Source organism: Chrysochloris asiatica, unplaced genomic scaffold (genome assembly GCF_000296735.1).
Source record: "Chrysochloris asiatica unplaced genomic scaffold, ChrAsi1.0 scaffold00188, whole genome shotgun sequence".
Lineage (NCBI taxonomy): Eukaryota > Metazoa > Chordata > Mammalia > Afrosoricida > Chrysochloridae > Chrysochloris > Chrysochloris asiatica.
Genome location: NW_006408706.1, coordinates 4067432 through 4094504, shown reverse-complemented (window position 1 = coordinate 4094504; position 27073 = coordinate 4067432). Strand labels below are relative to the sequence as shown.

Here is a 27073-nt window from a genome sequence, read left to right as displayed (position 1 = left end):
TTCATATAACCCAGCTACTCAGATTATTTGTTTAGCATAATATGGTGAAAAAATACAACTCTGTCACACACCTTTCTTACTTTTAAACCATTCAGTGTTCCATATTCTGTTCGAACAACTGCCTCTTGGTCCATGTACAGATTCCTTATGAGAACAATTAAGTGTTCAGGAATACTCAGACTTCACAATGTTGTTCATAGCTTGTCATGAGCTACACAATCGAAAGCCTTTGTGTAGTCACTAAAGCACAGGTAAACATCTTTCTGGTATTCTCTGCTTTCAACCAAGATCCATCGGACATCAGCAATGACATCCCTTGTTCCACATCCTCTTCAGAATCTGGTTTAAATCTCTGGAAGTTCTCTGTCAATATATGCTTGCAGCAATTTCTGTATTACCTTGAGTAAAACTTTACTCGCATGGGATATCGAAGATATTGTCCAATGATTTCCGCATTTCGTTGGATCACTTCTCTTTGGAATGGGCACAAATACATATCTCTTCCAAAGAGTTGGCCAGATAGTTGTCTTCCAAGTTTCTTGGCATAGATGATTGAGTGTCTCCAGTGCCACCTCACTGTTTTGAAAGATTTCACTTTTTATTCCATCATTCCTGGTGCCTTGTTCTTTGCCAATTCCTTCAATGCACCTTGGACTTACTCCTTCATTGTCATTGGCTCTTGATCATATACTACCTCTTGAAATGGTTGAACATTAATCATTTCGTTTTGGTACAGTGACTTTGTATATTCCCGCCATCTTCTTTTGATGCTTTCTGCATAATTCAAGGTATTTGAAATGAACAAATCATTGGTTTTGCAGAATTCTATTATGCCATCGCCAGCATCATTTCTATCATCAAGGCCGTATTTTCCAACTACTGATCCTTCCTCTTTGCTCCCAACCTTTGCATTCCAATCACCAGTAATGACCAATACATCTTGATTGCATGTTTGATCAATTTCAGCTTGAAGAAGTTGGTAGAATTCTTCTGTTTTGTCCTCACTGGCTTTAGTGGTTGGTGTGTAAATTTGAACAATAGTGGTATTAACTGGTCTTCCCTGTAGGCACATGGATATATTATCCTGTCACAGACAGCATTATACCTCATGACTGATCTGAATATGTTCTTTTTGACAATGAATGCAACACCATTCCTCTTTACTTTGTCATTCCTGGGATAGTAAACCATGTGGTTTTCAGATTTAGAATGGCCAATACCAATCCATTTTAGCTTACTATTGCCTACTGATATCGATGTTTATGCATTTCATTTCATTTTTGACAGTTTCTAATTTTCCTAGATTCATACTTTGTACATTCCATGTTCCGATGATTAATGGATGTTTACATCTGTTTCTGTTCATTTTCAGTTGTGCCTATTATCAAATAAAGGTCCTGAGGGCTTTATTCCCACAGGCTTTACTCCATTTGCGTCATCACGGTCAACTCTACTTTGAGGAAGCAGCTCTTCCCCAGTCTCTTTTTGAGTTCCTTGCAACCTGAGGGGTTCATTTTACAGAACCATATCTGACAGTGTTTCTCTGCTATTCTTAAGGTTTTCAGTGACCAAATATTCGGAAGTAGTTCATTACTCCTTCTTCCTATTCTGTCTTCATCTGAAAGTTCATCTGAAACCTGTCCACTATAGGTGACCCTTCTAGCATTTAAAATACTCATGGCACAGCTTCCAGGATCACAGCAACTCACAAGCTATCACAGTACGACAAACTGACAGACAAGTGGTGGATATAGATATCTTCTTGTTGTTGTTAATTGTTAGGGTAAGTTAAAAAACAATTGCTACTAAGACTCCAGTTCATGCATATACATTTGTTAATTCCAAACACAAAATGTGTTTAAATGGATGGCTGCAGCTAAGTTTTCTCAGTAATATACTCTTAGTCTTAATATTGTGCTTTCATAAAAGATGTTCAATCAAAACTGTGGCATCTGAGGACATCTACAAACCCAGATAAATTCAAGGCAGGGAGACCAGCTCAGCTTTTGGGGGGGTTCCAAAATCTGGATAGATTTTCTCAAAGGACACAGGAAAATAACAGGTGCCTATTAGGACTAAGTTTTAAGAAAATTGAAAATTGCCCTGGTAAGAAAAAGACCAGAAAATTTGCACAAAGGATTCCCCCACCCCCACCATGACAATAACCTAATTATTCATCAAGGGTAGCAAGGGTTGCCCTACAAGAATGTAATTGGAATACCTTACCACCCATTGTTGCGTGGTGATAATGAGTTGGGCTGCTAACCTTAAGCTCTCAGCAGTTCAAAATTACAAGCTGTTCCACTGAAGAAAGATGAGGCTTTCTGCACCCGTAAAGATTTATAGCCTTGGAAATCCTATACAGGGTTGCTATGAGTCAGAAATGACTCCACAGCACACAACTACCACCACCATATAACCTATAGCCTTGATCTTATCCCTTCAGACTTCTTTTTGTTCCCCAATCTCAAAGCACATTTCAAAAGAATGCAATCTGAGTACTTTGAGGATGCCAAAGCTGACATTTTGATGTGGTGTAAATCAAACATTTTGATGTGGTGTAAATCAAAGACAAGAATTTTTCAAGGAAGGGTTTGGGAGATGTAAGCATTGTCTTCAGAAGTGTATATGCTAGATGAAGAATATGTCAACAAATGATAACATCACACTGATAATTTCGTTTAATAAAAGTTTCTGTGATTTTGTAGCATTTCTTTTACTTACCTCTCATATGTGTTGTGGTTGTTCTTGTTAAGTGCCGTCGAGTTGGTTCTGACCCATAGTGACCCTGTATCCAAAGAGCAGCTGATGAGCTTGAACCGCCAACCTTGCAGTTAAAACAGCTTTATAGTCTGGCACATTAACCCACAGCGCCGTGTAGTCTATATACAGGCTATATGCTACTTAATTTCCACAATACATTCTGTGAGGTGGGACTTTAAATGATTTGGATGCTGTGTGAGCACTATAGGACAGAGTAGAACTGCTTTCTAGGATTTCCAATATTGTAAATCTTTACAGGAATAGATACACTCATCTTTCCGAAGCTGGTGGGTTTGAACCACTAAGTTTTTCACAAACCTTTGGATGCCACCTTGTATAAATTGGACTTTTCCTGAGGAGATATAAAGCTATGCAGACCTGTATAATAAATGGATTTTGTGAGAAAAAAAATTGTGAGAATAACTAATCCCTTGGTATTTAAAAATAAATAAAAATAAAACTGTTGTTAAATGCTTTTGAGTCAGTTCCCACCTATAGTGACCCTGTATAGAGTTTCTGAGGAAGAGCTGGTGAGTTTGAACTATGGAACTTGCAGTTCAAAGTGACTTTGCATTCCAGAACATTAACCCACAGCACCACACCAGGACTCCAAAAACAGAGAAATCCAAACTTAATTTTGGGAGTTTGGTAGCTCTGTATGGTAAACACTGGACTGTGAACCACAAGTCAGTAACTCAAAACCATCAGCCACTCTTTGGGAGAGGTGAAGCTTTTTGCTCCCACAAAGATGTACAGTCTCAGAAACCCTATCCAGGTTTGTTGTGAGTGGGAGCCAACTGGAATGCACTTAACAACAATGGCAGGAAACTAATTTTGCATTCTTGCTAATGTTGTTATTGTTAGGTGCTGTCAAGTCATAGTGATCCTATGCACAGCAGAAGAGAAGGAAACACTGTCTGTTCTGTGCTATCATCATACTTGTCATGTCTGAATACATTGTTGCTCCCTCTGTGTCAATTCATCTTATTGGAGGTCTTCCTCTTTCTCATTGCCCTTCCATTTTTCTAAGCAAGATGTCCTCCAGCGACTGATTCCTCCTGACAAAATGTACAAAGTATAGACTCTCACCATTCTCACTTTTAAGGAAAATTCTGGTTGTACTTCTTCGAGGATAGATTTGTTTGTTCTTCTTTCAGTCCATGATAACTTCAATATTCTTCTCCTTCACCACAATTCAAATACATCGATTCTTTTATAGTCTTCCTTAGTCATTGTTCAACTTCTGCATGCTTATGAGGCTATTGGAAATACTATGGCTTGGATCAGGAATACCCCAGTCTTCAAACTGATATATTTGCTCTTTAACTTTTAAAGAGGTCTTTTGCAGCAGATTTTCTGAATATAATACATAACTAGGTTGTTTTTTTTTTTTTTTTACTGTTGCTTCCATGAGCATTGACTGTGGATTCAAGTAAAATGAAGTCTTTGACAACTTCAATCTTTTCTCCATTTATCTTTATGTTATTTATAGGTCCAGTTGTGAGCATTTTTGTTGTCTTTACATTTAGGTGAAATCCACACTGAAGACTGTGGTGTTTGATCTTCATCGGTATTTCAAGTCTTCTTCACTTCCAGCAAGCAAGTTTGTTAATGAGTCTTCCCCCAATCATGATGCCATGTTCTTCTTCATATAATACAGCTTCTCAGATTATTTTCTCAGCATGCGTATTGAATAAGTATGATGAAAGGATACAAACCCCCTACATATCTTTCCTGATTTTAAACCATTCAGTATCCACTTGTTCTGTTCAAATGACTTCCTCTTGGTCTATGAACAGTTTCCTTATGAGCACAATGAAGTGCTCTGGAATAACCATTCTTCACAATGTTATCCATATATATATATTTTTTTTTATATTCTACACAGTTCAATGCCATTGCATAGTCAATAAAACATAAGTAAACATCTTTCAATAAAGCCAAGATCCATCAAAAGTCAGCAATGATATCCCTACTTCTACATCTTCATGTGGTGCTGTGGGTTAATGAGCTGTACTGCAAAGTCGGTTTAAACTATAAGGTTGGTGGTTCAAGCTCACTAGCCACTCATAGGAAACCCTGTACAATGTTCCCATAGGCCGGAACTGACTGAAGGCCCTTAACAACAACAACAATAAACATCCTCTGAATGTGACTTGAATTTCTGGAAGCTTCCTCTCAATGTACTGCTAAAACCATTTTTTAATTGCCTTTATTAAAATTTTACTACATTTAATTTTGATGATATTGTTCAATGATTTCCACATTCTATTGGGTCACCTTTCTTTGGAATGGGCACAAATATGGATCTCTTCCAATCAAATCACCCAGTAGCTGTCTTCCTAATTTCTTAGCATAGACTGGTGAGTGCCTCCAGTAATTCATCATCAGTTTGTGGAAACATTTCAATTTGGATTTCATAAATTTCTGGAGCCTTGTGTTTCACCAGTGCCTTTAGTGCAGCTTGGACTTCTTTCAATGTCATTGGTTCTTGGCCATTTGGTACCTCTTGAAATGAATGACAATTAATCAACTTTTCTTGATACATTGACTCTATGCATACCTTCCATCTTCTTTTGCTGCTTTTTACAACATTCAACATCTTGCCCATAATATCCTTCAATATTACAACCCAAGACTTGAATGTTTTCTTACATTCTTTCAGGTTGAGAAAAGCTCTTCCTTTTTGGTTTTCTAACTCCAAGTTTTTTGCACATTTCTTTATAAGGGATAACTTTGTTTTCTCAAGCTACTCTTGTAAATGTTTTGTTCAGCTCTTTTACTTCATCATTTCTTCCATTGCTTTAGCTTATCTACATTCAAAAGCAAGTTTCAGAGTGTCTTCTGGCATACATTTTGGTCTTTTCAGTCTTTCTTGTCTTCCTAATGATCTTTTGACTTCTTCTTGTATGATGTTCTTGATGTCATCCCACAGCTCTTCTGGTCTTCAGCCATTAGTGTTTAATGTATTAAATCTGTTCCTGAGATGGTCTCTAGATCCATGTGGGATATACTGAAGGTCATATATTAGCTCTTATGTAGTTGTTTTAATTTTCTTTAGATTCTGTCTGAACTTGCCTGTGAGCAATTGATGGTGTATTCCATAGTCAGCCTCTGGCCTGGGTTTGACTGATGATACTGAGTTTTTCTGCCATATTTTCCCACAGATATAGTCAGTTTAATTCTTGGAGAGGTTCACGTGTATAGCCACCTGTTAGTTGTTTTAAAAATGCATTTGCAATTTGAAAAAGTCATTGGTCTTGCAAAATTCTATCATGTGATCTCCAGCACCTTTACTATCACCAAGACCATATTTTCCAACCACTGATCCTTCTTTGTTTCCATTTTTTTTCCAGTGCAGTTACCAGTAATTTTCAATGCATCTTGATTGCATTCTTACAAATAAGGGTGGTTTTATATATATATATATTTTTTTTCACTTAAGAATTTACACATCAATAAAAATAAGTACTTAGGTTAAATGCAAATGTAATGGATATATCATTAAGCACCAGTGTGATGCCATTGGATAACACTGGTCTGCTCCACAAGGCCAGGGTTCATAGCCAACAACCTCTTTTGGAGACCTGATACAAAGTCACTATGAGTCAGAACTGATTCAACAGCAGTTAATAACAACATCAACGTCATTGAAATTACTGAAATTTAATCTATAATAAAAATGGCACTTTTGTACCTAATACTTATATTAGTAAGAATAAATTGTAATGCCATGAGGTAGTAAATACTACGAACAAAAATAGAGCAAGTACAAGGAAAAATAGAATGAGGAAGATTGATATATTTTATAGGGCACTCAGGGAAGGTGTCTGTGAAGAGGAAATATTTGATACCTGGATGAACTGAAGGATAAACTAAAATTGGTCTGGGCTGAGGGAGCAGTAGTGGCAAAGGACCATGGGATACTTGAGAAATGATCAGTTGGCTGGTGTGGATGAATGAACTGAGTGTGGTAGGAAATTAGAACAAAGTCAGGAGCCAGACCATATAGCTTCTTACAGCTCATAGCCAAGACTTTGAAATTTATCCTGAGTGTGGTGGGATATCATGGGAGGATTTAAGCAAAGATGTGGCATGATCTAGTTTATTTTCAAAAAATATTTCTAGGTTTTAGAACGTAGAGTTTATGCATTGTTCAGTCCTGCACCATCCTCACAATTGTCATTATGTTTGAGCTTATTATGACAAGCCATCGTGTTGGAGATTGTCCTCTTTTTAACTGAATGTCCACTTTTCCAAGCATGACATCCTTCTCTAGGGGCTTGTTCCTCCTAGTAGTATATCTAAAGTGTAAAAGATGAAGTCTCACCATGTTGCTGGAGTAGAGGGTTACTGCAGTATCACAGACTAAAAGACAGCATAATGCCTAGGATAGAGCCCTCCTGGCACAGTAGTTAAATTGCTGGCTGTTAACCTCAAGGTCAGTGGTTCAAACCCACCAGCTACTCCACAGAATAAAGATTTATAACTTTGGGAAACTTATAGGACAATTCTGCTCTCTCATTTAGGGTTACAGTGAGTCAGAATCAACTTGATAGCCATAAGTTTTAATTTATTTGCCTTTATCTCCAGGATGGGTGGAATTTTCTTTTTCTACTCAGCCTCTTGAATATTGGGTTATATCATAGGGATCTGGTCCTCAGAAGCTTATGCTGACCCCAAATAAGTCTCTTATTACAACTACTGGACCCATCAACTGCCCAAATGCAGAGTATGGGTCCCATCTACATCAGTCTTTCAAATCAGACTTCCACATTCCTATCCAACCCCAAGGTTCAGAAACAGGGAAACACCACAACACTTCATTCCTGGCTCTGGAAACCACTGTAGATTACCCACCTACAGCTGGTCAGTTGTCCTAATGAGTTTGGTGAAAACAGAGAAAACTCATATACATAGAAAGCACCTGGTTCCCTCACTGAAACACCCAGACACTGTTATCAGAGGTTGGATGTGAACAAAGCAGTCAGTTTATTTTGACTGGTGGCCAATTTGAGACCTATAAATAGGAAACTAGCTAATTTTATTTATTGTTTCTTAAAATTATAAAATCATAATATTTTCAAAAATAATATTTTAGTAATTCAGAACTTTATAAACTCTTACTTATTTCAGCTAAATATTTTCATGTGATCCCAAAGCAAGGGTGAACTTACTTTCCTTAAAATTTTCTTCTAGTTTTCTTGAATATTTCCTGTACAGAAAGATGATTTCAGCATTTCTTTGAAGCATGAGCTCAAACATGCTAAACATGAGAAGAAAAACGTCGAATTACCTTAAAGAGGGTACTAATTTAAAGACATGGCTATATATTTTTCTATCATTAAACTGAATATATACCCTTTTTTTCCTTTAAAAATGGTGATAATTGGGACAATACCTTTGTCAATGGTAACCAAAATAAGTGTGCTTTGCAACTTTACTTTTTACACACACACACACAAAAAAAATCATTTAAAATTAATGTTCATTCTGAGCTCTCTCATTGTTAGTGACTTATTGGTCCATTAGTATAGAGTACATGTCTGTGATCATGAGGATCCTTGGGTAAGACTCTAAAGTTGTGTTTGTTTACAGCTTCTCTCTACACAAACAGCACACACAGCTCATGGAATATATTTTCAATCACAAATGGAACCAAATGAAAGTGTTTACGTAGATCTCAGTAGCATTTTCAATTTTTTTAGTATGAAAGTGTTCAGCTTCCATAGCACAATGATTCAGAAATATTTCCTTTATGAAAGATTAGCTTTACTTGCTATTGTTGATTTAGACCGAACTATTGGTTATGGTGAAACTCTGAGAATTGGCTTTAATTTTATTCCTGATGATGAAGGAATCTGTTTTGCGGTTTCTACTATTATCTATTCTTCTGTTATCTCCTGCCTACGTTAAAGAGGGTTCCTTTAATGTGGTGTGGCACTGTAGGATAAACACTGGACTGTCAACTGCAAACCCACCAGTTCTTCCTCAGAAATGCTGTCCAGAGTCTCTATGAGCACTTAACAATAACAGACAGTATCAATGCTAAAGCAATATAGCCAGAATGCCCCTTAGAAGCACTTCATGTACTTTGGACAATGCTGCCCCAATGAATGTTCTAATTTGGGGGCTTTGTTTCCTAGTAATCCTATTTCATCAGTTCTTCACATTAAAGTTCATTCTTCTTTGAAAGGATGCTGCAAGCAATATATATTCTATTTTCTTAAAAGTCCTGCAGCAAATGCATACTTATGAAACATACAGCAAGACTCTTTTCCCTCTTAATACTATTGAAACATTCCATTTATGAAGTATAGATCCATAATTCATAGGGTTTGAATTTCAAATAGAAACTGTACTTTTGATCCCAAATATTGGTCACATAAAAATGGTACCAGATCCATCTAGTGAAAATGTATCCTAATTAGTTCAGGATGGAAATATGTAAAGGGATAAAATGGTTTGAAATTTAGAATGAGCGATACCAATGTTAGGTTAATGAACAAATGGATCTTAAGATAAAGTGACAAATAGCAGCATGATAAAAGGATTTCAAAAGTACTAAATCATAAATGACTCAGACAGAAGTGACGACAAAATGCTCAGGGGTAAAAGAAAAGAGATGGTTAAAAAATTAGCTCAAGTGATGATCAGCTGTGAGAGATACACAACATGGGTTTGAATAAAATTGTTTCAATAAAACGGAGATTCTAAAAACACTATTTCTAAATTAGCATATTATTTCACATGTATGTTGTTGTTGTATGCCATCTGTTGAATTGGTTCTGACTCATAGCGACTCTATATAGGTTATCCAAGGAGCAGTTGGTGAGTTTGAACCATTGACCTTGCAGTTAAAACCGACACTGAGGTCCAGAGCTTATGTTATGGCACCACATTAGCATGTATTTATGACCTTAAATGTTTACCTATAACTAAATTAAGAAGTTATAGATGCAACTACTGTATTCATTTAGAGGTTAATAAAAGTAATAAATATTTTTACAGATTAGGAACTTTGTTTAGAAGATTTGCCCAGAAAAGGTTAACTCCTTGAGAGCAAATATTATGTCTAACTCATTTATTCCTCTCCGGAGAAGAACAGTATAGCTCGCATACAACAGATGGTCCATAAATGCTTGCTGAACTGAATGCTCCAATATTACAGAACACTTTTGGAGTAAAGTCCTGGATAGAACCAATGTCATTTTATTCTCGTATACTTTGTACTCTGTTGTTGCATTCTCTAAAATAGTCGTATATTCACTTGTGAAACACACATACCTAAAATACAGGAAGAATTCTTAAAACTAAGATAATATATTATCAATAAAATCTATTTTAAGGTTTCCTCTGGGTTCCTAGAGTCACAAGTATTTCATTCAATATTTTAATGTATGAAAACCCTCTTTACAATGATCTGTTTTGCTTCCCTCCTTACTGGAATAATACAAATCAATGATATTAAGTTGTATTATTATCATAAAAAATGCTTTCTCTGATCTTAAAAAAGAATTTTTAAAGAGCATGAAACGGAAAAAGAAAAAGCTCAATTTAAGGAATATACATCCATAATTCATACTATTGGCTTATGTTTTCATTCTGAATGAAGATACAAATTTTAGATACTTGTAAAGGAAAATAAAGATATGTCTGTTTCAGCTTCTGCCTCCAACACAATACCAGGGAAACTCTGTATTCCAAAAACCAAAAATATTTTTTTTTAACTTAGTAAAGGTTAAATATAGAATTATACTTTAAAAGTTAGCATCTGTCTTCCTTAACTCTCACTGCAAAAATAATCTCAAGGACAGACATAGGTTGCCATAGTTTTTATAGGCATTTTTGAACTCCAAATGTTAACATTAGGTGGGAATTTATCTCATAACAATGAATCCAACTCATAAGGGCAGTGATCTACCAAGGCTCCACTTGCTGAAAATAGAGCCATGCCTTAGCAAAGGTGAGTTGTTTCTGAAATGTTCATGAACACTCAACACCTATAACCAAGAAGCCTGAAAATAGAAGACATTCTAGACATGAGTTTCAATTTGTTCTAATGTAGTAATGCTTTTCCCTTCGTTATTCTCTGTTCACTTATTTGTCTTGTGTTATTTTGGCTTCTTCCTTTCTCCTGTAAATAGAGCTAAATTCTTTACTTCTTCTTCTATTTCTTGACTATTTTCTTTAGCATATGTGCACACACAAGCATCTGTTTCTGAGTCAATACCAGATGGTGGAGAAATTAGTGGAGAAATCTGAGGAAAGGGAGATCAAGGTACTTCTAAGATGTTGCTGTTAGGGGTTATTGGGTTGATTCTAACTCATAGTGACCCTATGTATGACAGAACGAAACTCTGCCCAGTCCTGTGCAATTCTCACCATCTTTTTTATGTTTTATCCCATTGTTGAAACCAATTTGTCAATTCCTGTCATTGAGGGTCTATTTCATTTTCACTGATCCTTAACTTTCCAAGCACAGTGTCCTTTTCCAGATACTGATCGCTCCTGATGACATGTCCAAAGTACATATTTGGACAGCTCTTCCACTCAAGCAAGACCTCTTTAAAGCATTGAAGAGCAAAGATATCAGTGTGAGGAGTAAGGTGCACCTGACTCAAGCCATGGTATTTTCAATAACCTCATATGCTTGCGGAACTTGGACAGTGAATGAGGAAGACTGTAGAAGAATGGATGCATTTGAGTTATGGGGTTAGAGGAGAATATTGAAAGTCCCATGAGCTGCCAAAAGAACAGATTTGTGTTGGAAGAAGCATAGTCAAAGTGCTTCTTGGAAGCCAGGATGGCCAAATGTCAATTCTCATACTTTGGACGTAATATCAGTAGGGACCAGTCCCTGGAGAAAAACATCATGCTTAGTAAAGTGGAGAGTTGGAGAAAAAGAGGAAGATCCCAATGAAATCGGTTGGCATAGTGGCAGCAGCAGTGGAGTCATGCATAGTAATTGTGAAGATGGTACAGAACTAGACAGTGTTTCGCTCTGTTTTGCATAGTTTGAGTCATAGTCAACTCAATTGCACCTAACAACAACATGTATAATAGACACTCAATAACCTGTAGTTATCACTCCTACACTTATACTACATTGATCTGTAGCTTTGAGTACAGTCTTAACCATGATACTAAAACTCCCGATGACTAGACTGTCTTCTGCTTTGATATCAAAAGTCCTACAATTGTCATTGCCATGTTTTCCTACTGATATGGACTAACTGATCTATCTTGATCTTGTCCCATGTCTAAAACAAAATTGTGAGTAAGCCTCAGAGATCTGACTCTCCTATATAGAGCTAGACTTCTGTAGCCTATAGATCTCTTAGTCATTCAAACCAGTTGTCACTCAGTCCTGTACCTATTTTTCAGCCCTATATTGCCCTCTAGTGACTACTTTGTGCACTAACTCACCCAGGGTTTTAATCTTGTAATGAAACTTGGTTATTTGGGTTAAGGGATTGGTAAGGAACGTTAGTAGACTTGAGAATTTACATTGGATCCAATTGCATGCCATAATAAACATTGATATGTGTGTAAAGACTTAAAATCAGCCATAGAAAAATCATTAAAAGTAAGGATATAAAAAATTGAAAACATAATGTGTCTTTATGTCAAAAAGAAAAAAAAAGCTGGATTCCAGGTAAAAGACCAATAATTAGATTGATCATGCTACCCTGGTAAAAAGCTCTATCTGATTAGGCAATCGGTTGTAATTAAGTATGTATGTAAATCAGGAGATGATCATTAGAAGCTGCTTTAGATCCTGTAAGAACAATTTATTCCTCTGAAAATGTCATTTAATTTACATGTGGAATGACAACATCAGAAAAATTATAGGTATACTAAAACATGTTCCCTCACTATCTGAAAATAGAGCATTCCTACTGACACTTTACTAAGCCAAAATGATGTAAAGTGAAGAAAACCATCACCATTAATCTATATGAGAAAAAATTTTGAGTGTTCGCAGACCCCAAAAATAATCTAACACACCATACCAAATTAACACATAAAAACTGAAATAACGCTGATATACATGGGGGTTTCAGAAAATTCATGGAAGAATGGAATTAAAAGAGAGTGATTTTTCCCCACAAACTATTTGAGCCCCCTCATGTAGTGTTTACAGACCCTGTTTAAAGATGGGGCTGCTTGATGTCGAAATACTGACTCTAGTTCCCTGGGAAGGACTTGAGCAATGCCGTTTTCACTGCTCAGAGTGCACGCTGCCTCTTTAATGGCGTGCCGTTAGGAACAAACAAGTAAAAAACACTAGATTTGCTTTTCACCTTTTTTTTTGTAAAAGTGAAAATTCTCTTCAGCTCTGTTAGCAAAAACAGATACTAGTATGGTATTTTCATAAAAGGGAAGTGTCGTAAAGTGAACTTTCAGGCTTAGAAAAATAGACTATCATACAAAAGTTTTTAAAAAGTGGACTAGACTGTAGTAAAACTCAGTAAAGTTTTTTTTTTTTTTTTTTTTAAGAAAATAAGAATCCGTTCTTCAAAGTGAATTGAGTAATAAATCAAAGTTGACCTGAAAGCAGGTCTCCAGTAACATTTTATAAGGCTCTGGTCTGAGTTAATTTTGTCCTCTCAAGTTATATAACAGATGACTCAGATGAAGACATAGAATACATATTTATCAAAGTTTAAAAGGAGAAAATGGCTAACATGTTGCATGACAGGATGAAGATCTATAACTAAAGAGTGGAGAAAGTGTCAAAATGGGAAAGTCCCCATGTATTTTCACCAAATGAGCTGATCTTCTGAAGATGTAAGAAATATGCCTTAAGAAAATTGTATGAGGAAAAGAAAAAAAAATAAAGGAAGACAGTGAGAGAGAGAAAGAGGGAGGGAGGAAAACAAGGAAGGAAGGAAGGAAGGAGAGAAAGAGAGAGCGAGCGAGAGAGAGAGAGAGAGAGAGAGAGAGAGAGAGAGAAAGAGAGAGAGAGAGAGAGAGAAAGAAGAGAGAAAGAAAGAAAGAAAGAAAGAAAGAAAGAACCTTAGGGTTTTAGCTCCCTACAAGCATACAATGTGCAAACAGTGTGATGTGGTGCCAAATAGGTTAATATGAGTTGTAATGAAGTGTAGACTTCAAATTATGAAAAGTAATAGTCCCACTGAAGTTTACACTACTTAGACCACATCTGGATTATTATGTTTAAATCAAAGTGCCCAGTTTTAAGAGGGACACTGACAAGCTGTAGTGCGTGCCAAGGAGCTGACTTGGCAACCGTAGAATGTGAGGATTGGCTAAAATAACTGAGAGACTCAGGAGCACGGTAACTGTCTTCACCTATTTGCAGATCTGTAATTTAGGTGAGATTTTATGTTTATTAAGATTCCAGGCATTTAGAGCCTTGTATCAATGGTGTGGCGCTGTAGCACTGGACTGCTAACCACAAAGTTGGCAGTTCAAACCCACCAGCTGCTCCTTGGAAACTCTATACAGGGTTGCTATGAGTCAGAACTGACTCAACGGCACTTAACAACAACAATAATCAAAAAAACAATTTAGAAATAAAATGAGGGCTCTCTGGTGAGGCACTGAGGAAGCATCCCAGAACATGCTATATTGTTGTTATGTGCTGTGGAGTCGGTTCCGACTCATAGTGACCCTGCATAGCGTTTCCAAGGTTGTAAATCTTTATGGGAGCAGAAAGCATCATCTTTCTCCCAGGGAACAGCTGGTAGATTCGAACTGCTGACTGTGAGATTAGCAGCCCGATTTGTAATCACTATGCTACCAGAGCTCTTTAGAACAAGCTATAGGCCTAAGTAATGAATGTAGTTCTGGGTTTCCAATGCTTCCCTCATAAATCTTTACCTTTATGACTCTGGTTTTTTCCTTTTTTTTTTCTTTTTTTTAAATGTTTGTTTTTGTTGTTGTTGTCAAATGCTGTCAAGTCTGTTCTGGCTCATAGAACCCTATGTGGGGTTTCCAAGGAGCAGCTGATAGGTTTGAACTGCCACCTTCACAGTTAGCAGTTAGTGTCACACTAGAACTCCTCAAACATGGTGATAGTGGTGGTTGTAGAGGCAGAAAGTCTCATCTTTGTCCCACGGAGAGACTGGTAGATATGAGCTTCTAACCTTGTTGTTAGCAGCCCAACTTGTAACCCACTATGGTGCTAGTGCTCCTACTCAAACTCAGAAAAGAATCATTATTTTCTTTTACACTAAACCCATCTTCTCAATCTTTAGTATTGTACAAGTTGGAAAAGGAAGTGCCATAAACAATTCCAGGATATTATGGCCAAACCCAAAATGTCAGTGCTTCAGTTTTTTTCTTTTTTAATTTTTAGAGTGAAATACTGTCTCAGAACAGACTCCAGGAACAAAGCAGTTCTCATTCCTGGATCTAGATATGGTATTATCACAAAACCATAGCTTTTAAGTTTGTTGTGCAAACTTTTAATAGGTGGACTCTTGGTGTGGCACTGTAGGATCAATACTGGACTGCGGCAGTTCAAATCTACCAGCTGCTCCTTGGAAACTCTACACAGAGTGGCTGAATTAGAACTGACTCTATACCACTTAACAGCAACAATAACACAAAAATAAGAGAGTTCAGTGGCTCCATACAATAAGCTCTGGACTGCAAACCACAAGGTCCGTATTTCAAGCCTGCCAGCTGCTCCTCAGGAGAAAGATGAGGCTCTCTGCTCCCTGGAAGATTTACAGCCTCAGAAACCCAATACAAGGTCACAGTCAGCAGTTTGAAACTACCAGCTGTTCCACAGGAGAAAGATGAGACTTTCTGCTCCCATAAAGATTTACAGCCTTGGAAACCCTGTACAACCTTGCTTTGTGTAGGAACTGACTCCACGGCACATAACAACAACAACAATAAGTTGGAACTGACTCCACGGCACATAACAACAACAACAATAAGTTGGAACTGACTCAATGGCACTAACAACAACAAATAAAAGTAAACAGAACATAGCCATGTTAGCATAAACCAAAGGAGCTGATGTGCAGCATCTTGGTATTCATATTACAGAAGCAAATAGAATTTATGTAACACCAGAATATACAGGGCTTTTGAATCAATCTCTCTTCCTTTCTTTCCCTCTTTATTTATCTCACAGCTGTTGCATAATTTTCTCAATGGAACGATTCAGTGTCCCTTTCCCATATTTCTCTCAAGCTGTTCCCTCACCCTATTACCAAGCCAAGCCAATTGCCTGCTCCAGGGCTAGTTTGAGTGGTGTTCCTATATTTGCTATGCTAGGAATTGCGTTTCCCTTTACCAGCTGGCCATAAAGTGCTGGTGATGGTGAAGGGGCCCGGGTGAGGGGCTGAGGGGCAGGTATTGGAGGAATGTTAAAGGGAGTAGAATAGAAATTTCCTTTCTTCTCTGTGATGAATTTCCTTCATAGAGACTCTAGACATCTGAAATCACTTCAAAGGAAGGGAAATGGAGAAGCTGTTCTTTCAGAAGCAGGTTTTTCCTTCCAAACAGCTCACTATTACTAGTCCCGTGTAATCACTTTTCAATACATTTTATTAGCATTTCTTCCTGTTTCCTGAGATGCCACATAGTTTGCATATGTGCACAAGACATTTTTGTGGACCCTTACAGCCTTAGCATCTTAAGTGTCTGACTCAGTTCCAAGATTAAAAGTAGGGAAACTATAGAGGAAAGAAATGCCCCCACAACTCCACCCACTCCAAAGGGCTATTTGAAATTGAGTGGAAGTGAGGCTGTTAGTCATTATTAAAAGCATTAACTTGTATTTCACAGGGATGTTGGGAGGCATGAACCCAAACCCAAACCCATTACCACTGAGTAAATTCCTACTCATAGGAGCCCTATAGGACAAGTAGAACTTCTTTTTACGGTTTTCAAGACTGTAAATCTTTAGGGGAGCAGACAACCTTAATGTGGAGAGACTGGTGGGTTTGAAGCTTTAACTTTGCAGTTAGCAACACAATATTTAACCCATAGCACCACCAAGGATCCAATAAAATGGGTGTGGAGTACAGTACTGTACGGATTTCAAAAGTACATTATCAATGATGAGATAACCAGCTTTATCTTTTTATGTCAGAATTTCATCATATTTATAATAACACTAATATATGTATCCCATGAGGTAATTATGAGGATTAATGAGAAGTAGGTATTAACATTGTCCCTGTCTATTTTGAAGTTGTGCATTTTTGTTGTTGTTAAGTGTAGTTCTTGTTGGTGGTGGTGTTATGTGCCGTGGAGTCATAGCGACCCTATACAGGGTTTCCGAGGCTGTAAATCTTTACATGAGCAGAAAGCCTCATCCTTCTCCCACAAAGCAGCTGGTGGGCTCAAACTGCTGACCTTGTGGTTTCCAGGTCAGTACTCACCCATCAATAAATACCAAGGATTAAGTTGGGGCAGTTGAATCCTCACCTTAATTCAGTGTGTGCAGATCTTGAAGTTCTTTCAGAAGTAGCAGATTCTTCCTTGCTCATCTTCCGATATAGTCCAAGTACCTTTTGGTCCCCCTGTGTGCAAACTCAAGTATAGAAAGAACGATATGGTCTCTGGTATTCCCCATATTTTCATTTCAAGCAAGAAAAAAAAAGTGCTAGAGATAGAAAGTAGCATGTTTGTTATAGATGCCTGTAAAAAACTCTTTGGTCAATTGTTGTAGTGCAGAGGTACAGGAAATTCCAAGTACAAAGCCAAAGACTATCCAAGAAGCTTAGAAGAAGATGTGGAATAGCTGTAGCCAACTCACCCATTGCACAGTGCCACACCTTTCTCTGTGAAGTCCCACAGCAATATGATTGTTAGTCCAGTGTATGCTTCAAAATTTAGTCCTTAAATATGATTGTCTAGACATATAGAGATATAACCAGTGAAGCATACCATGTAAGTATTTTAATACTGTAAAATATTTTAATATTTTATTTAATATTTAATACTGTAAAAAGAATACTAAAAACATTTCTAGTTTGCTAGGGAAATTGACTCAGTGGCACTTAACAACAACAACAAGAAGGGAAAAAAGAGCCTGTCAAGGAATGATAAAGTATAAGTGGTTTGGATTTAAAGTAAGTAAAACCTACTGCCTACATACTGCAGTCAAGTAGATTCTGGCTTCTAAAAATATGACATTTTGTACAGCTTCACAGTTCTAGAGAATTTTGCACAGCTTCACAGTTCCAGGGAATGCTCAGATCTTTAACTGCAAAGAAGTTTCTGATGAAAAGAATAATTTTAAAGTTGTTCATGTTCACATTTCTTGGTGATATCAGTAAACACTAGGATTTACTGATTATCAATAATTGGAATAGAATATAAATTTCAACAAGTAATTCCCTGCACATGAATAAGATAAAATAAAAACATACATTACTTACATGGATAATAATTCATAATATAATAAACAAAATACTACATTTTAATACTAGCACTTGTCTGTCAGTTTGTCATACTGTGGTGGCTCGTGTGTTCCTGTGATTCTGGAAACTATGCTACCAGTATTTTAAATACTGGAAGGGTCATCCACTGTGAACAGGTTTCAGCTGAGCTTCCAGACCAGATAGATTAGGAAGAGTGAGAGACAGACGGACTACTTCCAAATATTTAGTCACTGAAAACCTTATGAATAGCAGTGGAATACTATCAGCACCGGATTATCAAATATTGAAACGATAAAGAGCACCAGAATATTGTCAGATATAGTGCCAGAAAAACAAAACAAAAAGAACAACACAGGGAATAGAAGCAAATACTTTTGAATGATGGTGCACAGAAGGGATTGTAATCATTGCAATGAAAGAATGAGTGTAAAGCCGATGTTCTCCCATGTAAACTATCATTCAATTCACAATAAAAACTTTAAAAAGATGGAAGGAATACACGAAGAAATCTTACCAAAAAGAAAAGACCAATGTTCAACCATTTCAAGAGGTAGCATATGATCAAAAGCCAATGATCCTGAAGGAAGAAGTTCAAAGTTCACTGAAGCCATTGGCAAAGAAAAAGGCACAGGAATAGATGGAATAAAAATTGAAATATTTCAAGAAAGTGAGGTGGCACAGGAGGCACTCACTCATTTCTGTCAAGAAATTTGGAAGACAACTGTCTGGCTGACTGATTGGAAGAGATCTATATTTGTGTCCATTCCAAAGAGGTGACCCAACAGAATTCGAAAATCATTGGACAATCTCTTTAATAACCCATGCGAGTAAAGTTTTACTAAAGGTAATACAGAAATGGCTGCAAGCATACATTGACAGAGAACTTCCAGAGGTTCAAACCTGATTCAGAAGATGATGTGAAATGAGTGATATCATTGCTGATATCAGATGGATCTTGGCTGAAAGCAGAGAATACCTGAAAGATGTCAACTTGTGCTTTATAGACTGTGCAAAGTCTTTCCATTGTGTGGATCTTGACAAGCTATGGACAACATTGTGAAGTAAGAGTATTCCAGAATGCTTCATTGTGCTCATAGACCAAGAGGCAGTTGTTCTAACAGAACACCAAATGGTTTAAAACTAGGAAAGTGTGTGCCAGGCTTGTTTTCTTTCACCATACTCATTCAATCTGTTTTCTGAGCAAATAATCCAAGAAGCTGGATTATATGAAGAAAGACATGGCATCAGGATTGGAGAAAGACTCATTAGCAACCTGTGGTATACAGATGATACAGCATTGCTCGCTGAATGCTAAGAGGACTTAAAATACTTACTGATAAAGATCAAAGACCACAGCTTTCCAAATGGTCAATAAAACCATTTCAAGGTAAAGAAAACAAACGGTCCACCACTGGCCCAATAAACATTTCATATAAATAGAGAAAAGATTGAAGTTGTCAAAGACTTTTGCTCAGATCAACCATAAACACTCATGGTAGCAGCAGTCAAAAAATCAAATGACAAATTGTATTGGACAAATCTGCTGCACAAGACCTCTTTAAAGTGTTGAAGAGCAAAGATGTTAGTTGGAGGACTAAGGTGGGCCTGACCCAAGCCAGGGTATTTTCAATAACCCCATCTGCATGTGAAAGCTGCACAGTGAGTAATGACGATTGTAGAAGAATTAATGCATTTGGGTTATGTTGTTGGAGGAGAATATTGAAAGTATAGTGGACTGCCAAAAGTACAAAAAGACCTGTGTTGGACAAAGTACAGACAGAGTGCTCCTTGGAATCCAGGATGACAAGACTTCGTCTCTCTCTACGAACATATTGTCTGGAAGGACCAGTCAGTGGAGGAGATAATGTTTGGTAAAATGGAGGGCCAGAGAAAAAGAGGAAAATCCCCAGTCAGATGGACTTCCACACTGGCAACACCAACTGACTCAAACATAGTAACGGTTGTGAAGTTGGCCCAGGATCAGATAGTGTTTCGTTCTGTTATATATAGGGTCACTATGAGTAGGTACTGACTGGATAGCACCTAACAACAACAAAATATTTTAATACAATTTGATGAGGTGAAAAGTTTAGAGACACACTTTCCAAAAGTTGTAATTAAAGAAAATGCTCTAATACCTGGATAAATGTGGTAATTGACTCTACATATTTTATCATGTTATATTTATTCAAAGAAAGTATACATTTTCCAGAGTGGGAAAAAGCAAAAATTTTCAAGTAAAATATAAAATATAGTCTATGTATTTTGATTATGTAATTCTCATAGTTGTTTATTCTTTAGCAAATAAAAAGCATAATTTTCTCCTTTCAAATAATTGTTGGAGTGCTCAATAATTATTAAAAATTAAAATAAATACATACATAGGTATAATATAAAATATCTTAAGCACAAATTCAATCTGTATGCTGAGCAAATAATCTGAAAAGCTGGATTATATGAAGAAAAATGTGGCATCAGGATTGGATGAAGGCTCATTAACAACCAGAAATATGCAGATGATACAACCTTGCTTGCTGAAAGTGAAAAGGACTTAAAATAGTTACTGATGAAGATCAAAGAACACAGCCTTCAGTATGGACTGCATCTCAATGTAAAGAAAACAAAAATCCTTACCACTGGACCAATAAAAAACATTCTTATCAATGGAGAAAACATTGAAGTTGTCAAGGACTTCATTCTTCTCGGATCAACTATCAACACTTATGGAAGCAGTAGTTAAGAAATCAAATGACATATTGCATTAGGCAAATCTGCTGCACAAGACCTTTTTAAAGTGTTGAAGAGCAAAGATGTCAGCTTGAAGACTAAGATGCACCTGACCCAAGCCGTGGGATTTTCAATAGCCTCATATGCATGCAAAAGCTGGACATTGAATAAAGAAGACCATAGAAGAATTGATGCTTTTGAGTTATGGTTTTGAAGGAGAATATTGAAAGGGCCATGGGCTGCCAAAAGAACCAACAGATCTGTGTTGGAAGAAGTGCATTCAGAGTGTTCCTTGGTGGCCAGAATGGCCAAACTTCGTCTCTCATACTTCAGACAGGAGGGAACAGTCACTGGAGAAGGATATCATGTTTGGTAAGGTAGAGGATCAGAGAAAAAGATGATGACGCCCAGCGAGATGGATTTGTAAAGTGGCAGCATATATGGGCTCAAGTGTGGCAACTATTGTGAGATTGGCCGAGGACGGGTCAGTATTTCATTCTGTTGTGCATAGGGTCGCTATGAGTCGGTACCGACTCAGTGGTACCTAACAACAACAAAGCACAAATTACCAAAGTCAATTTTTTCTACCTAGTTCATGGAATTGATCAGAAGTATGATATTCATCAATATATTTTTAAGTAAATCATCAATTACTGGATACAATCCAATTTATCTGATATCTTACATCTAATGGATCAAGATTTGAATAGATTGAATTTAAATTATGTAAATAACTTTTGTTACTGCAATGTCCTAAACAATTTTATTATTGAAAATTGATAAAATCATTTAGGAATAGAAAATAAGAATCTATAAACTATAATACAGGAAAAATAAAACAGTCATAATTCAAATAAGCAAAATTATTTTTGCACTGGAGTTTTTTCATTATGAATTATCTCTATAAGCACACTTTAATAATGAGCAAATACATTGTATTATTTATACAAATAAAAATATTATGAATGCATTATTTTTACTATTATTGGTATCAAGGGAAATAAGAAGTTATAGAATTTACAATGTAATTTGGATATGTTTGCTTATTAAATATACAAATTATACATGAGGAGGCTCCAAAAAGTTCACAGAAACATTCCATTATCTTTTAATTCCATTTTTTCTAGTTTCCAAAGCTCCTTTATATGTATTGTTATATATATGAATGACGACAATGTGCAAAATGTTCATGTAAAACGTGAACGTTGTTTTACCTTAAGGTTTTTTTCTTTCAGTTACAGTTTCATATGCTTGTAAGTATGTCTCCTGTGATATACATGGCATTTTAAAAATGGCAGTTACATTTACGATTTCCTTCTGCTTTAATTTTGGAAACAAAGCTCAGTCCCAGTTGTTTCCTGTAATAGGAAAACATAAAGTATACTGATTAAAAAGAAGAGAAAATACATCTGGGAAACAGTAAAGAGTAACTATAGTGTTACTTTGTTGTTAAGTGCCGTTGAGTCAGTTCTGACCCATAGTGACCCTATATAATGTTTCTAAGGAGTGCCTGGTGGGTTTGAAACACCGACCTTCAGTTTCAAACCGACCTTGTGGTCCAGTGTTTAATGTTACGCACACTTGCTTTATTTTAAGTTAAATATCTTAACAACCAAAAAGTACATTATTTTTATACATAGGGGGAAAACTGATAGTTGAAAAAAAAAAAAAGAGTAAAAGGAAAGTACTTTGTGAGAAATTGTTTTCCTAAGCAACTCAACGTGCAACTGTGAAGAAATTAATACTTTTCAGCCCCTAAGTTTCCTCTTTGTTGTTGTTGTTAAATGCCATCGAGTCAGTTCTGACCCATAGCAACCAAGAAGCAGCTGGTAACCTTGAACCGCTGACTTGTGGTCCAGCTCATTAACCCACAGCGCCACACCAGGACTCCAAGTTTCCTCTACTGACTACCAAGATATTGGTTTAAAGCAGAAGAGAAGCTGTGCACAAATTACTTCAGCAATTATTTGTCTTTTTTATTAGGAAAAGACAAAGAAGAAATCAAAGGACGGGCAAAATTCAAGCAATTATGTATATGTCAGCCATTGTTTATAATTATATATATATATAATTATAAACATAAAGATAAACTGTGTCTCCTGTAGTTTACCAGAAATGGGGATTTTGAGAGAGTCCACCAAAGAGCACATCATAGCATATGAGTATGCGTATTGTTGTTGTTCTTAACTAATATCCAGTTGGTTCCTACTCATACCAGTCCTACGTACAACAGAATAAAGCACTGTCTGGTCCTTACAATCACTGCTATGTTTGAGCCAATTGTTACCGCCACTATGACAGTCCATCTCATTGAGGAACTTCCTCTTTTTTCATTGGCCCTCCACTTTAGCAAGCATGATACCCTGCTCCAGGGATTGGTACCTCCTGATAACATGTCAAAAGTATGTGAGGTGAAGTCTTGCCATCCTAGCTTCTAAGGAACATTCTGACTGTACTTATCTTTTTTTTCATATGTATTGTGAAGAATAGATCTAATTTTATTTCTTTCCCCAATGACTATCCAGTTATCTCACTTCCACTTACTAAAAAGTTCATTGTTGTTGTAGTCCATTTTGGACTCCTTCTCTCATATATTCTTAATGAATTTCTTCTGTATTTTCCTGCATGATGTTCATCCATCATTAGTGGATTAATAAAACCAATTTTATTAATTGGTTTAATTATTATATGATTTCCTCTTGGGGAGCAAGGAGCCCTGTCCATGTTTATTTCAGTGCTGGCCCTGAATTTGTTACTGTTGTTTTTATGTGTCATTGAGTTTGTTCCAATACTTGAAAGTTTATATATAACAGAACACAATATTGTTGCCCGGTCATGTACCATTGTCATGGTGGTTGGTATATTGGGTCAATTGTTTGAATGTTGTGTCAATCCATCTCATTGAGAGTTTTCTTCATTTATTTGAGTTCATTGTATTGGCTATTTGTTAATCTAGCTCATTGAGAATGTTCTTCATTTTCACTGATCCTCTACCAAGGATGACTCAAAGTAGTATTTAATATTAGATAAAAGAAAATAAGAGTTCATTCCTAGTAAAATATGAGTATGCTTGAGCTATTTATAATGGTATTTCTTCTCAATTTAGGAATCTTAATTGCTAATCACTGAATGATTCTTAGTATGAAGTCCTGGTGTGTACTATAGGATAAGCACTGGACAGCAAGGTCATTTAAATCACAAGGTCTGCAATTCAAACTCACCAGCTGCTCTTCAGAAACCCTCTATAGGGTCTCTATGAGTCAGAACTGACTTGGAGGCACTTAACGACAACAAGGGTTACAAGTTGAGTCCTACCTTACAAGTGGGATAAGGTATGTATCATGCACGCTCCAGGAGAGGAAGTAAAGCACAGAGGATTGAATTTGGATCTTCTGATCCTGACTCCTCTCTATCAACTTTGAAAAGTGGCAGTAGATCTGAAAAGATCACTTTTGAGCACTGCTTGTCTAAATTTAAAAACATTCATAGTCATTGTTGATTACATGCCTTGTCCTTAAAGGATAGAGGAAGTGCCATGATTGAGGTGGCATTTGAAGTGGAGCTCTGGAACAAGGGCTCCTTCTCAGTGAAGTCACAGGGGAGGTTGTATTGGGAATTTATCTGAGGAAGCAGGCCTGTGTGAGTTGGGACATGGCAGGCTGCATATGATCCCAGATGCCTAACACTGAGACATCTACATTTGCTGTACACTTTGTAGGTATCTAGGTTTTCAGCAGAAAAGTTGTATCATTAGGCTTTATTTTTTTAAAAAGTGCTCTGGAAGCTATTTGATAACTTAATAGGAGCAGAAAAACATGGAAAGCGAGAAAAAAGAAGAAGGTGGAAACATAAATATGGAGGACACTGCCGACAAATTACACCATTCCATTATCTACATTGAAAAGGTGTTTGACTAATAGCATAGTGGTTACGAATCGGGCTGTGAACCTCATGGTCATCAGTTCAAAACAACCAGCTGCTCTGCGGGAGAAAGATGAGGCTTTTTGCTCCCATAAAGATTTACAGCCTCGGAAACCATGTACAGGGTCGCTGCCGCTCTAAATCAGAACCGACTCCACAGCACATAACAACAACAAAGAAATTACTTTCATATAATAAAAATGGTTAACAGATCATAAAAAAAAAAATTATGAACTTAACTACATTTTTTCATTGTATTCTAAAACTCTTTGAGGATATATTATTATAAAAAAAGAGACTTCCTTGAATTTTAGCTAGATCTATACAGGGCAGCTCTGAGTTGATACTAACTCGATGACACTTAACAGCAATAACAAGTGTAGATAGATCTGTAAGTCCTTCCATGTTCTAGCCAAGCCTTTCCAACACATCACCCTGTTGTTGTTATTAAGTGCTATTGAGTCCATTAGGACTCATAGAGACCATGTATAGGGTTTTCAAGAAATAGGTAGTGAATTTGAACTATTGACCATTTGGTTAGCAGTCCAGTGTTTATCCTACAGCTCTACATCACCCACTACTCACTACTTAGTCTTGATGTGTTGCTGGAGGATAAGCACTGGGCTTGCTGAAAGATAAGCACTGTTTCAAAGCCACCAGCTGCTCATTGGAAAATTTATACAGGGTCACTATGAGTTGGAACCAACTTGATGGTATTCACTATGTATGTTCCAGTTCAACTTGACACTTCTTTTTTATTTTTCAAACAAGCTTTATACTTTACAAACTCAACACATTTGGTTAACAAGATTTCTTCTCATTGAAATCCAGTCTTCTTCCATCAGTGGCTTAGCAGTTTAATCATACTTCAAGGAGTTCAGATCCTTGAAACTTTCTCTCATTTGCTATGAAAACTACCCCAACAGCTCCATTTCCTTGAAATAGGACCTTTCATACACTCTTAACTCTTTAATCTTCTAATTTTCTTATACATACTGATACCTGCCTCAATATTGTGTTTAAGTAGATAATGAATGAAACATTTTCTGAGCATTTGTGTTTATGAATACTTATGGTGTTAACTTGGCAAAATTAATTTAATATTTTGTCATGCTTACAGTAATTTGTAATAACTAACATCAAGATAAGTGGAGAAAAGATTGAAGTTGTCAAAGACTTCCTAGTAGTCAGCTCAACCTTCAATATTCATGGAAGCAGCAGTTAAGAAGTCAAATGATGTATTGCATTAGGCAAATCTGCCGCACAAGACTTCTCTCTTTAAAGTATTCGGAGCAAAGATGTCAGTTTAAGGACTGAGCTGTGCCTGACTCAAGCCATGGTATTTTCAGTAATATCATGTGCATGTGAAAGTTGGACAGTGAATTAGGAGGACTATAGAAGGATTGATGCATTTGAGTTATGGTACTGGAGGAGAATATTAAAAGTAGCATAGACTGCCAAAAGAACAAACAAATCTGTGTTAGAAGAATTACAGCCAGAATGCACTTAGAAACTATGATGGCCAGACTTTTTTCTCTTATATTTTAAACATATTATCAGGAAGGACCAGGCCTTGGAGAAGGACATTGTGCTTGGTAAAGTGGAGGGGCAGTGAAAAAGAGAAAGACTCCCAACAAGATGCATTAGCATAGTGACAGCAACATTGGGCTCAAGTGTAACAATGATTGTGAGGTTGGCGTGGGACTAAACAGTGTTTCATTCTGTTGTGCATAAGTTTGCTATGAGTCAGTACCAATTTTATAGCACCTAACAACAACAGCAATTTGTATACATGTTCTATTGCTTAATCTAGATTGCAATTGAATTGAAAGTGGAAATTATATGTCAGTTTTGTTCCCACTACTGAGTTTAGAGAGGTGTATTACATATTAGATATTCACTTCATGTTTCTCATTTGAATTAAGTGGCATTTTATAATTTTTAACTGTACATCTGCCTTGTGTTATGATTATTCAGGGATTTTTGGCAATGCACCAAAACCAGTTGCTATATTTTATAGCAAGTTTCTTGAGGTTGTATAGACAGACTTCATTTTCATGTCTTTAAATCATGTAGTAGATTTTCTTCCATATGGTAGGAATGAAATAAATATTTACTGAACCAAAACATGAACATAAAGGAAGGAAGAGATGCCTACATCCTTTAAATTCTCTGAGATGCCAAAGAACTACATATGGGCTTTCTCACTCATGTAATTGAGAAAGTGTTTGTTTTGTATTGCAACTTGTGAAGTTCTTGGAAACTCTGACTGGTGTTTCCTGCCCCTC

At 36.6% G+C, this 27073-nt stretch overlaps 1 protein-coding gene across 1 annotated transcript in view; it reads left to right on the top strand.

Moving 5' to 3' along the window:
* The window catches only part of ARSJ (arylsulfatase family, member J), a 162330-nt gene that overhangs the window by 72936 nt on the left and 62321 nt on the right, over positions 1-27073 (top strand). The window lies entirely within an intron of this gene.